Source organism: Felis catus, chromosome B1, assembly GCF_018350175.1.
Source record: "Felis catus isolate Fca126 chromosome B1, F.catus_Fca126_mat1.0, whole genome shotgun sequence".
Taxonomy (NCBI): Eukaryota; Metazoa; Chordata; class Mammalia; order Carnivora; family Felidae; genus Felis; species Felis catus.
In genome coordinates, this window is record NC_058371.1 from 158,301,159 (window position 1) to 158,316,078 (window position 14,920).

Genomic DNA, 14,920 nt, shown 5'->3' on the forward strand with positions numbered 1-14,920 from the left:
GACTCATGTGATTTATAAGAAAAACTCTGAAACACCAAATTTGAGAATTTCATTATATAAAATATCTCTCTAAATCTTCTTTGATCATGGCATCAAATTCACTCAGAAAAGCAAACAGAGAACAAGTAAATAGGGTTGCAGCACAGAGGGTAAGAGACATTTGAGAGTGAGACTGAGTCTGTCATGATCTTTCTGACTGTAAGTCAGTTAATTAACTTTTCTGTATCCTAGTTTCCACATTAAAAAAATATGGATGAGGGTGCCTGGGTGGATCAGTCACTTAAGTGTCTGACTTCAGCTCAAGTCATGATCTCGCAGTTTGCGAGTTTGAGCCCCTTGCTGGGCTCTGTGCTGACAGTTCAGCGCCTGCTTCAGATTCTGTGTCTTCCTCTCCCTGCCTCTGCCTCTTGCCCACTCTCTCTTGAAAAGTAGATAAACATTAAAAAACTTTTTTTTTAAGTTTAGTGTAGAATAATTAGTGTATCTTCCTCAGATTTACTTTCAAAATTCATGAGTCCATGAATGAGCCTATAAAACTGATGACCTTTTGGAAAAGCATCACAAATCTGCTACATTTGGAGAAATAAAAAGCAGATTTTTTTTTCAAGATCATAGAAAATCGAATTTGGTAATTGATGATTTCCTTGATTGTGAAAAATCCTAAAAGCTATTCTGTGTTTTATTGCATGCATTTGCTAAATAAAGTAAGAAAGTTCTGGAATATCCTCTCTGCATATCTGAAACCATAATTAGGTACTAAATAATATAGAGGCTTTGTACTATTAACTCATACAGTTATTTAAAACAAGCAAGTTTCTGGGGCACCTGGGTGACTCAGTTAGTTAAGCATCTGACTTGGGACTTGACATGGCTCAGGCCATGATTTCATGGTTCGTGGATTTGTGCCCGCAACAGGCTCTGTGCTGACAGCCAGGGCCTGGAACCTGCTTCAGATTCTGTGTGTCCCTCTCTCTCTCTGCCCTGCCCCTGCTCATGCTCTTTCTCTCAAGAATGTTAAAAAATAAAATAAAATAAATAAATAAAACAAGTTTCTTTTGTCACTTCCTGAATATCCAGGAAAAGATTTGAGACCAAAATAATTGAAAAAAAAAAAATTAAGGCAATTTTGTTCACAGAAAATCAATGCCCTAAGAGCCTTACTTGCTTGTGAAATCTGATCCCATTTTAGAAAATAAGAAACAAAAGATGACTGCACCAAAGAGATAAGGTCATCAACATTTAGTTTAAATCACTGTTCATAAAAACATTTCAATAAATGTAAAAAAATCCAGTTTTCCTTCAGGAAAAATCCCTACACCACACCCTCTCCTTTAATTGCTTCTAATAACATCTTCAGAGCAAAATGTTTTATCTTCCTCTACACTTCACTGAAAACAATCTGTATTCAAAGGGATATAAAGTTTGAGCAAAAACATAAAACTCAGATCAAGAAGTTCCTAGATTACTCTCTTCCTGAGAAATACTGCATATTAATTTTATCCAAGAGCAATTTTTAAAAACTGAAGGATCTCATGCTTCTACAAATTGGATGTTTCTTTTCATTCATTACTTAATTAGGTATTTGGGTAATTGCTTCATTCGGCCAGGCCGCAACAGGTGCAGCAAGTATTGACCAAGCATATTCTAAGTGTATGGTACTTCTCTAGATATCATCACAGTGACAGACAAGGCTCTTGTTTCTCGGAGATCACATCTCTAGTGTGGAAAATTTATATTGAACTCATAAATGATTGAACAAGAAAATTGTAGTTTGTGATCATTTCTATGAAGGAAATGAACTGTGTGCTGTTTTAGAAGAAGCAGGAAGGTCTGGGCAGTTCGGAAAAGCTGCTTTAAAGAGCTATGGTTGGGAGGCTGAAAATAGTTGGAAGCTGAAAATAAGCCATTCAGGAAGATTTGGAGGAAGAGCTTCTGAGCAGAAGAGCAGGGGCAAAGGCTCTGAGTGCCAAGAGACTTGGAATGTTCACGGAGGTGACAGAAGATCATGACCACTCTGTTTTTGTTTTGTTTTTAAGGTTTTTATTTTATTTTATTTTATTTTATTTTATTTTATTTTATTTTATTTTATTTTATTTTATTTTTGAGAAAGAGAGAGAGACAGAGACAGAGTGTGAGTAGAGGAGGGGCAGAAAGGGAGACACAGAATCCAAAGCAGGCTCCAGGTTCCGAGCCCTCAGTATAGAGTCCCACGCGGGGGCTCAAACTCACGAGCCACAACTCCAAGATCATGACCTGAGCCAAAGTCGGATGCTTAACCAACCATGCCACCCAGGTACCCCAGATCATCATCACTCTTGAAGCACAACAAGTAAGTGGCAAAACATAAAGCTGGAGAGGGAGACAGGACTTAAGTCATGCTGGTTCATGGAGTCTGGTAAAGGATTTTAATTTTATTAAAAGAACAATTGGCAGCCACTGAGGTTTTAAGTAGCGAGTGACATGATTTAATTAAAAATTAAATTTTAAAAATTGATTCTGTTGCATCTGAAACGAATTGGAAAATAATAAGACTAAAACTAAGGAAGATAAGTAGGAGGTTAGCAAAGAAATCTAGGCAAAAGATAATGCCAGTTTGGAAGTACAATGGAAGAGGTGGAGAGAAGTATACAGAAGCAAGATACTTTGTGAGTTAAACTGAAAGGCTTATTGATGTTTCAAATGTGGGTAGGGAGATGAGATGAACAGAGGAATTAACTAGATTTTTAACTTAAGAATTGATGTTAGTGAAGCCACTTCCAAAATACAGATGATTAGGGGAAGTAGAGGCACACAGAGGAAGAAATAGAGAACCCCATTTTGGCCATTCGAAATGTGAGATGGTTCCATTTGGCATCCAAGTGGTGATATCAAGTAGGGATTTGGAAATAAAAACAGCACCATCAGGAAATAATCCAGATTGAAGACATAGAATTGGGACACATCCATATACAGATGGATTTTCAAGTCATGACATAGGACAAGATCATCCAAAAAGAGGAGTGTACATATATGTATAGAAGGAGACAAGTGAAGACTGTGTTTCAAGAAGGAATGGTCAACTTTTAAGGCTTTTAGATGAACTCCAGGGAGAGAAGGATAAGGATGTAGAGGTGTCCATTATATTTGGAAAACAGGAATGTTCAGTGCTCCCTGACAGGAGCAGATTCAGAAGAAACAGAGAGATGAAAACCAAGAAGGGATAGATGAAGAACAAATGAGAACTGAGGTAGTAGAGACATACCAGTACAAGTAACATATCAGCATTTTTTTCTGGGAAAGAATGCAGAAAAAACGGCCTGTGACTGAGGGGACATATAGAGTGAATTAATGATTTTTCTTCACATAAGAAATACTAGTATATACTATATGCTAATAAAAATGAAAGAGTAGAGAGAGAGACTACTGATTCAGGAGACAAATACTGGAAATTAGGAAAGAACACAGTCTTTAAAAAGAAGTCATTGGAAGCATGAGAAATAAAAAGATTTGGATTTCACCTGAACAAGGTCATTTCTTCCATTTGAACATCAAAGAACACAGAAAATAAATAGAGGTAGAGGTTTTGACTTCAGGCATGACTAATGGAGATGAAATAAGTTACCTGTAATGACTGGAAGCCATGAAATTTAGAGGAAGGAAATCCTTGATAAGGAATGATGCTGTTTTGAAGAAGTTAGGGTTGGTTAGAGAATGAGATACGTAGTGGTAATAAAATGATAACCAGAGAAGTTAGTGGGCCAGCTATTGTGAAATACTTATAACTGGACGTGTTACTTCATTTTTGGTATTTGTCAAAAGGGGCAACTCTAAAGATAATGTGAAAGAACAAGAAATATTTCAAGGACACTTAGAGTAGAAAACGAAGGCCCTGAGTTCCTCTTAAAATGTCTAACATTTTAATTTATGATGCACTAACTCCTAATCTTTTTGTTTTACTAAAGAAAGCACCTTTCCTCAAAATCTTCACAGAATACACTCCCTAAAATTTTTAAATTCTGGCAAGCCTACCAGCTGAACTCTTCATCACAAGTGTTTCCTTCTGGTTGAAGACTTAAAAACTTTTCAAAAATTAACATTTTATCAGTATGTCAATTCCATTGTATTTAGTACACATAAGATAACTTGTCTGTTTTTTATATTTTTTTGAAAACATAATACATTCAGAAGAAAAGCTAAAATATAAATATATACCAGGATGAGTTATTGTAATATGAATACCTATAAATACTAAAGCAAGAGAGAAAAAATATTGCCACGCCTCCAAATGCTCCTTCCTGATGACAACACTCTTCTTCCCTCCCAAAGTTAACCTGTCTTTACAGTTTTATTCTTTAATGGTTGATCCCTAAGCTATACAGTTTTTCTTTGACTGTTTTGAACTTTATATGAATAGAATCATAAAATATGTGCTCTTTTATATTTGAGCTATTTTGCTCACATCTATGTTCTTTGTTTGTTAAATGTTTATTTTTCTTATTTTTGAGAGAGAGAGAGTGAGCAGGGAAGGGGCAGAAAAAGAGAGACAGAGGATCTAAAGCTGGCTCCCTGCTGACAGCAGAGAGCTTGAGGAAGGGCTGGAACATACATTTCATGAGATGAGACTTGAGCCAAATTGGACACTTAAATGACTGAGCCACCCAGGTGCCCCAAAGCTATGTTCTTAATACCCATCCTTGTTGGTTTGGTGTATCTATAGTTAACTCATTTTCATAGCTATATGGTATTCTAATTCTAAATCGTTTTATTTAACCATTCTGCCATAATACAAGACATATTCACTTGGGGGCTATTATTGAAAAAAATGCTATGAACATTCTTGAACACACATTGTGGTGAAACTAAGCACTTATTTTAGTGGTCTGTAAAATAAGTAAATCTGCTAGGTCAAAGGGTTTAAATATCTTCAGTAGATAACATCAAACTGATTTCAACATAATTGATTTATGTTTCCACCAACATTTTTATCAGAATTCCTATTGTTCAATACTTGATATTCTTGCCAACACCTGATAACACCTAATAGTTTCATTTTAACCAAATCTGTTGTGTGTATAATCAATCGTATGTCATTATTTTCATTTGTATTTCCCTGATTACTACTGAAGTGTGGGAGGGGTAGGGTGAAAGAAGAGAGACTGCTCTGGGTGTCTAGTTGGCAGAGGACAGAGATGCTGCTAAAAATCTTGTAACGCACAGGACAGCCCCTGCAATTGTCTGGTCCCAAATGCCAATAGTGCCAAGGTTGAGAAACTCTAACCTAGAGGAAACCCTAAAATTTTTGAACTATTAGAATCTGATCCTAAAATTTCTACACTACTAGAAGCTGTACACATGGATGACACTAAGTTTGTGCTATTTTGGTTTAGAAAAAAAATTCATTGATCAAAGAAAATGAAATGTCAGAGCTGGCAGGGAGCTTTAGAAATCATCTAATTCAGCATTCTTATTTGATGCTGAGGAAACATGAAGCTTAAAAATGATGAAGTTATTTGCCCACTTAGATACCGGCTTCCTTCCTTATGATAATGCCTTCCGTTTCCAGGGCTATGTTAGCATCTGTGTCACCACAATTCAATCTAGTAGATAGCTTTCTATTTCAGAGAAGAAAAATGCTTGTTTTCTACATAATAAAATTCTCATTGGAAAACAAGACAAAATAAATACTTCATTGGTCTTCAGTAAATGTTGCCTAATAATTATGAAAATAAACCATTACCACTGAGTAAAACAAATCCACTAGCATTCTTATTCACCAGATTTGACGTGAAGTGCAAAAAAAAAAAAAAAAAAAAAGACCAAAACAAATTTTGACCTCAGAAGTGAATTACACACAAATGGATAATCAAACTTCATTTTTAGACTAAAAAAATATTCACATCCAATTTAGATTTAATCACCTGTGTTAATTTTCAATATTCTCAAAAAGTCCCCAAATTTTATTTCTAAGGACTGAGTAGATACCTAGAACACATATAAACTAGTTTAATATTTATTAGAAATACAAGTAAAGCATATCAAAAAAGTCCATACTTGAAATATTTCTACATAATTGCTGGTAACCTCAGATGGAAAGCTTTTGGGGAAGAATTCTACATCATTCAATGAATTTTAGGTTTTTTAGAAGTTTTCTGTTTCCAAGAGGTCCATCTGCATTAATGACTTTTATGTGGTCATTTAAACTGCCGTTAAACCTCAGAATGCAATGATAGGGTTCCATTTGACCCTGGATAAAACACATTCTTCCATTCTGACCTTGTTTTTGGAAACTTCTCAGGAAAGCCTGACTGAATCATAAGCTTCAGACCTAGCTTAAAGATGCCCTTGAATCCTGATACTTTTAGGAAATATTTTATACAGCAATATGTCCTTTAAGTGTTATTTTCTAAAAGGGAGAAATCAACATCAAAATTATATATATTTGAAATGAGTTGACATATAGCCACTTCGTTTGTCTACATGACACTAGCCCTAAATGCAGAAGTCTATTTGAAAGTCCTTATCTAGTTTAAATTTATACTAACTACAACCCACCCTAAGGGTTTATTTTCATCAGTGTGATCAGTAGCCCTTTCTTGTTGTCTGTCCAGAGAGCAGCTTGCAGTTATTACTTCCACCACTGAGCTCTGACACTGTATATCGTCTAAATGGGACAGATGGAGCTTGTCTAAGGTTGTGTTTCATCAACCATATCCTTGGCAGGCGTCCCATAGACATCAGAGTGAGGCAGACTGATGCCCGATGTGTTACTTATAAAAAATGATTTAATATTAAATTACAAAATGCTATTGACACAAGTATAGGAGAGAAATTAATAGTGTCAGATTCAGTAATATAAAAGTTTCTCTGACATCATAAAACCATCATCAACCACTTTATTCATGCATCTGCATCCCACAAGCAAAGAAGTATGAGAGTGAGGCCCTTACTCCTATTAAGTAACAGAGCATTTGAGAAGGTAACCATGGTAGTGTTTTTTTCCCTGACTCTCTTCAAAGAGCAAGTCAGGCTTGAAAATGATGACTTCACTGCAGATGAGACAACTTTCAGTAAGTGGATCCACTGGTTCTTGAGTATTAAATCTCACAGACTGACTGAGAGCCAGAGATGAATAGTGACAATGGCCACACTATTCTACAGAGATGTTTTATTACCTCTAGTTTTCTGCTTCTAATTTTTCGTGGAAGAATGTGTTTTCAACTTCAGTGTGGAAATTAAAAGGTCAGAGGAATTTCCAAAGATTAAGTTACTAAGAATATTGTGCAAAGCAATGGATACTGGTACAGGAAGAACATAAAAGCGAACTTTAGCCCCCCAAAGGTCTTCCATATCACCCCCACCCCCAGTTTCTGTTTGCCATTGGATATTCTTCTTCATCTCCAAAAATCCCATGTTATTAATTTTCTGCATGGTTCAACTTGGCATTTAACTCGGGTTTTGTTTAGTGTAGTCTGATGTTTTCCAGGAATGTATCTTTTGTCTCTTTAAAGAGTAATAAATTCCTTGGAGGTAAATACTCTATTTAATACTATGTGATCTCCTCTATGGCACCAAGCAGAGAGATGAGCACAGTGGTAGCTATTTAAAAAATACCTATAAAACCAATGAAAACTGAGTGATTGAATTGTTTAAGAGCAGTGCTTAAGCAAATGTTTATAACACATCAACATATTAATAGATTTTAGTGCTATTAAGTAAAATAAAAAACCAAGATATAAAAGAGCTCATATTTCTCCCACAGTCTTTTTCACTTTTCCCTTCTGCTTTACTATATATTGAGAAGCAAATACCAAAAGAGGTCAGGAAAGAAGGGTAAGTGAGACCAAAATAAAAACATAAAATAATAATAGAGTGTGACATATATACACAGGTAATGGTATGTACCACACCCAAGTGGGGCACGAAGTATGCAGTGATCAGTTTTCTTGGATGAATCAAAGAGTAACTACTTGATCTGGATCTTGAGGCATGAGTAGAAATTCAGCAACTATATGGAAGAAAGAATCTAAGTGTGATAGCTATTTCTGGCTCTGTGTATTAAGGTATAATGACAGAGAGGCATTAATATTTACTGAAAATCAATGAGAATTTTTAAGAATCAAGCATCAATTGAACCCTTAAGGAAGTATAGAATTTAAATAAATGTAGACATGACTTTATGTAATAAACTTACTTACAAATGAGCTTAATTGTGGCTAGTGTTCTTAAAGTGAAGAGAGGCTACCCAAAAGAGCATGTACAGCACTAAATCCAGACCCCAATTCGCATCTATCATCAAACAAGCATAAGTCCCCAAATACTAATCTTGGTACATTCATTTTATTGTTACATGTTTTGAACTCTCTGGTATTAGTCATTTTACACAGATGGAATCAATGAAAATATTTTACTAAAATATACTTGCACTATTTACTGAATTCACCAAGACAATGTCTACTGAAAAATTCCAAAGTCAAGCAGATAAAATAGTTTACCAATATACCAATATCTGCTAAAAGAATCTATCTCTAGTATTGGGTCATATCATGCAAGAACAACTTTCATAAACATTTATTCGGTAAGGAAACACCTAAGAAGCTTAAATTGGAATCCATTTCTAGACAAACAGAGTTGAGCCTATGTGAGCTGCAATGAATCAGCAATAGCAAAAAATATATATAATCCACAAAAGATTTATTGGCATAATCTCCTATGGTACATCTGGTGCCTTTAGATAGCTAATAGAACCGATTTACCAGGAATGACATGTCAAAGCCTTAAGAGAAAATGACTCCTGCCAGATGCCACCTATAATCACTTTCTGCTGGTTCTAATATCTGTCTCTCTCTGGATGGCCTCAATCCATTCTGGCAGACACAACACAGAGAACAATGTCAGTAGACATTAGAAATGAATGGGAAGTGTAAATGAAAATACTGCCGTGGAGTAGGTCACATTGCAATCTCAATACACAGAGGCTTAAAAGCAGTAACAATTTGGTTCCATTTCATTTAAATGTCATCCCAACTGTTTTAAGTATTTCAAAGTAAGAGTGACTTTGCAACAAGAGATTTTTAAATCCCACATTTAGGCTTCAAGTTTGTGGCCTTGAGTGCCAAGGAGACACTTGGTCCTTGCCTTTCATCCCTCTTATTCTTTTATTATTACAACATGAGTTATTGTGTTCTGTACCTATTATGTGCCTATCACTCTACTAGCATATTTGAGGGATACACAGATAAAAATACTGATCTTATGGGGTTTGACTTAAATTAGCAAATGGACCCACAAAAAACGGGAACACTAAGAGTCGCCAGTCACAGGAAATTCTTTCTGGAAAAAGTTCAAGTTGTACAGAACTTGAACTTCCCAGTACAGTGGGAATGCCCTAGCCAAACCTTCATTTCCTGATATCTATTCAATTTTCTTCAGATGCTCTAATTTCTGACTTCTATTCCTATTTTTTTAATAGACTTTAGAAAACTCTTGAAATAATTCCATCAGCAGTGAGTATTGTTTTTCAAAATTAAAAGGATGATAAATCCCAGACTCCGGAGATATATCTGTATTTGAGTGTGTTGTCTTAATCATGACATTTTTGCTGTCCTCTAGACACTGTTTCTCATGTTTATTTTTTGACAACTACCCTGATAAAATTCATTAGGGTGTAAAGCTCCAAATGTAATATTTTGAAGGAATTTATTAAGCAAAATATAATTAAACCTCAAAGGAGAACAATTCTTTTATATTTATGACAAAGGCTCTTTTATCTTCTTTATACTTTATTCATCCATTAGCCCTCAATCATATCAATGTGTGTTGAAAGATTAGCTCGTGGGACAAGAAACACTATTTCAGTCCTGTGTTGCTCAGCATCCAGATCACACTTGACATTCCACATGCACCAACTGGTCTACTTTAATAAGCCTTAAAAAAAAAATAAAGACATCATATGTACTCCACTGAGTTAAACTATATTCTCTTCAGATTCAGTTGCAACAATACTGGGACCTGTTGAATCGATGAGATGTTCTCATCCTGACAGCAAAAATCTCAAGTTGGACATTGTTTGGCTTTTTTTTTTAATTTTTTTTTTCGTTTTTATTTATTTTTGGGACAGAGAGAGACAGAGCATGAACGGGCGAGGGGCAGAGAGAGAGGGAGACACAGAATCGGAAACAGGCTCCAGGCTCTGAGCCATCAGCCCAGAGCCCGACGCGGGGCTCGAACTCCCGGACCACGAGATCGTGACCTGGCTGAAGTCGGACGCTTAACCGACTGCGCCACCCAGGCGCCCCTTGTTTGGCTTTACTGTAAAGATTTATTAAGTAGTAGCAAAAGATTCTATTATAAGGAGGGCAATCAAACAGCCAGGTAGTTCTCAAAATGACTAATTTATAGAACGATAATGACTCAATTCTTCTTTCTTGCGTGAGTTCAGAAGCAGAGTGTTTGTAGGAGTATAACAACGGCCTTGTATTTCAGTCTTTCAGAGTTATACATCTCAGTTCCTGGCCCTTATAATCCTTCTCATGACCATTCTGCTGACTGGGATGAGAATCAAGGAAAAAAAAAATCACACCACCTCACTCCCACCATAAATACTCTGTTTTTTATTTGATTATTATTTTAATTTTAGTGCTCCTTCTTTCCTGGTCAACCCACGTACACAAATCATTAGCTGAATTTCCTATCTTCCGGGCCTTTGTCCCAGGAGTGAGCACAGAATCCCAAAGAGAGACACAAATGCCAAGCCCAGCAGGTCTGTCAGTGTGAATTGTGGGGATAAGCTGAGATCAGACATAGGACTGACTGTCCTGAGAGAAGAACATATGACAAGTATTATAAGATTATATTCATCTGCATCTGAGATGCTGCCCTTCACAAGCATGCCCATAATTTTACAATGTTTCTTAAATCTAAGATTGCATATATCAAAATGATTTTAGTAACATAATGCTTTGGCAGGGTCCTTCTGGAAAAGAACACATTCTGGGTATTCCATTAAAAAAAATTCATTTTAAGGTTACAATAGAATATTTGGGATAAGGAAATCACTGTGAAGTGAAAGCCTTTATTATTGTGTTTGCATCACTTAACTTTATCATTAGGTGTGCCTTTTAGCGATTTACATTATTTTAGTTTACATAACAGATTTAAATAAAACACAAAGAACATCACACATGACAGTTTCAGGTTGGAATTCATTGTGTGGTGCAGCAAGAGAGCAGACTTTGGAGTCAGACAGGGCTGACTAGTTCCAGTTCCTTCACGTAATAGTTCTAGAACCTTAAGGAAATCACAAACTAGTCCCTACCCGAAATGATATTGAATATTAAATGAGAGAACATACACTAAAGCCTGTGCTTAAATAGATTCACAAGATAGTAGAATGTGTGTTGCATGTCCGTTTGTAGGAATGTACCTGCATGTAGGTCAGCGGGCAGCATCTTTGTGAAAAAAATACTGTGTTTTTAAACTTGGAAGAAGCAGTTAATACAAGCAGTCTCCAACTTGCTAATTGGATAGGCTCTATACAATATTAGAAATATGTGTTATTATTATTATTATTATTATTAGAAATATGCATTAGAAACAACAAATTACAACAAACTTCATGGCTTAAAACAATATAAATGTATTGCCTTATAGTTCTAGCAGTCAAAATGTGAATGAGTATCAGTGGGCTAGAATCAAGGTGTGGGCAGGGCTGTGTTTCTTTCTGAAAGCTATAGGGGAGAATCTGTTTCCCTGTCTTTTCCAGCTTCTAAATGCCACTCACATTCCTTAGCTCGTGGGTCCTTTCCTCTCCCTTCAAAGCAGGAACACTGCATCTTTTTGATATTCTTCCATTATCACATCTCCCCCTGACCATACCGTCTGCCTTAGCTGGGAAAGGTCTTTTGCTTTCAGAGATTCATAATTAGATTAGGCCCATCTGGATAACACAGAATCATCTTTCCATCTTGATCTCTTAACTTTAACCACATCTGCTAAGTCCCTTTTGCCACATAAGGTAAAGTATTTATGGATTGTGAGGATTAGGCTGTGGATATCTTTGGGAGGTCATTCTGCCCAATAGTTGTATATGATATTTGATTAAAATTCAGAATATATGTCTCCATGTGAAATAGTGTTATATATGCTAGCTATGCCCACAGATTAATTCACAAAATGTTTAAGTCATAATGTATGTCAACTCTAAAAATGCCCTAAATGAACAAATAGGGAAAACATAATGCTGAAAGATGTTTGTTAAATTTACCTTTAAGAATTGCTGCAAAATTCACCAACTTTAAATCCTTGAGCGTAATGATCAGGATTGGGGTGAAGAGATAGAGCAAACATAGGATTTAGGTACAAAGACATAAGGAGTTGTAATGAATAATTTTATGTATCAACTTGACTGGGCTAAAGGATGCCCAGATAGCTGATAAAGTATTTTTTCTGAGTGTGTTTGTGAGGGTGTTTCTGGAAGAGACTGGCGATTGAATTAGCAGACTAAGTAAAAAGATCCTCATCATCTAAGCCCTGTGGGCCTGAAAAGAACAAAAGGCAGAAGAAGAGTGAATTCTTTCTCTTCTTGAGCTAAGACATCCTGATTCTCCTGCGCTTAGGCAGCAGAGTTCCCACTTTTCTGGCCTTCCGACTCTAGAACTTATACCAGCAGCCTGAGACCTTGAACTCATACTGAACTGTATCACCAGCTTTCCTAGTTTTCCAGATTGCAGATCACAGACCGCGGGACTTCTCAACCTCCAAAATCAAGTGAGCTAATTCCTATAATGTGGGAATACAGAGGACAGGAGAGATAAAAGTAAGGCAAGTGCAGGGCGTGCTGAACGCAGCACACGCCGGACACAGTAGCTGCTCAACCAAGGGAAAAACAAGACACGGTGAAAAGAGTATAGGCTGAAAACATCAGAAGTGTTTTTCCTTCCAAGATGAAATGCTTAGGTTACTAACAGATGCTGAACCCACCTTTACCCCTTTGCCCCATTCGTTCTTGCGGAGTTTGCTAATGTATATGTGCAGGCGGTTAGGTAGAGTCGTGGTATGTCTCACGTGATTTATTAACTTATTTTTCTGCTTTCATTTCCACATACTATTGTTCACACCCCAATAAATACAAGAGAGCTACCCAGGTCGGGGTCCGCACCCAGCCCTGTGTTGTAGAACAGAGTGTTTCTTGGTGCAGTCCCTCAGAGCCGCCCATTGTTCCAAACCATTTAGACTCTGAGTAATCTTTTCAGTCTCATGTGGCGCCAAGCAGCGCAACACTATAATAAATTTCCTCTTGTATCTCCATATATCCTGTTGGTTCTGTGTCTCTGGAGAGCCCTGAGTAATATAGGAGTTTCATCCTTGCCTGTGGTGACCTCATCATTATCTCGTGACAGGTCTTCCTCTGCCTCGATAGATGGCAGGACAACATGCTTCCGTTCCCTGTGCCAAAAGCTTCCCTCTAGCTTAAGCCCAGAATATTAACACACAGCTCATCCCTGCAGCTCCTCTACTTAAAATCCACTCTGAGTTGTCATTACGAGGATCAAAGAGAAAACTCAAGAATCAAAGAGAAAACTAAAGAATCAAAAGGCTTCTCGGCATGCCTCTTCCTTTGCTTTCTTCTCATTTTGTTTTTATTTCCTTCCATTACTCCTGCCTTCAGGAAACACAGCCCTTTCCCAAGGGAAATTTAAGAATCAGGACATTGGGTGTATTCCTCTTCCCAAGCAGTGGAGGTCAGGAGAATAGAGGGGATTCAGGGGGATGCAGACTAGTGATGTTTGTGAGCTATGTAGCATTGCTGACGATTTCTTGGTGATCATTCTTGCATAAAAAGTGGTCATAAATCTGGTGTAAACTTTGAAATAACAGACAGTATGTGTATCATTTTTACAGAAAATACAGTCTGGAAAAAATAACCTATATTTCATCAACAGAGCATCTAAAGTGGGAACATCATAATCGTAATCAAGTCTATCTTTTCCCATACTAGGTAATACAGGACCTCTAGCTTCTTGTCAATAATAATTTCTGAGATTCTATGTCACATGGTTGCTGATCATAAGCCCTCTCTATCTCAAAAGCATCAGCCGTGATATCTCCATGTTGCCCATGTCCTCCACTACCTTGAAGCAGGGCAGAGGTAACTTCATGCTACCTTGAGCATCCAACCCTCAACCATCTCCTGGCTGACTCCTATGTCTTCCCATAAAGCACTTCCAACCTCCCGCTCCGGCTTCCCCTGCTATTGCTGCAGCAGATCCTCAAATTCCTGAAGTAGCCCTGCATTTCCTCGTGCAGAGAAGCCTCACTGAATCCTCATTTAAAAAAAAATAACAAAAATAAACAAGTTTCTGCCCTGCCTTAACTCATATATTGGTACTCAGCACAGGGGTTCTTCTGCCACAAGCAGCTCAAGTTTCCTTGGTGACAAGGCCTTTCAGGTCCCATTACAGCAGTTCTCTCCACAGGGTTAGAATCTGGGGATGAGCTTCTCTGTTGAGCTTCCATTCACCCCCTCCTTGGATATTTGTGAGCTTTCTTTCTAATATCCTCATGTAAATTTGATTCCAGACAAAACATGTCTGAATATGTTAGGAACGGCTTAGACTAAAGCTAAAACTCCCATTATGGAAAGAAAAAATCAGATAAAAAATGATAAAAAATACATTGGAAGTGTCTCCTGGCTTTATTAGAAATGGATATATTACAGCACTAAATAATACAAAGTGGTGCCATGTTTGGTATGGAAGTGATGCCTTCTGTGGTGATAAGGGTTGCCAAGGTTTATCAGCAGTCGGATTCCCATTTTGTTGTGACTCGTCACGATAATAATTAGGTTAATTTGAACATGAAGGTTCTTCAAGCATTGTAGTTACATTCTGATTCTTTTTATAGGCTATGATGTAATCCTCCTGCTGAGTACATTCACTTACGC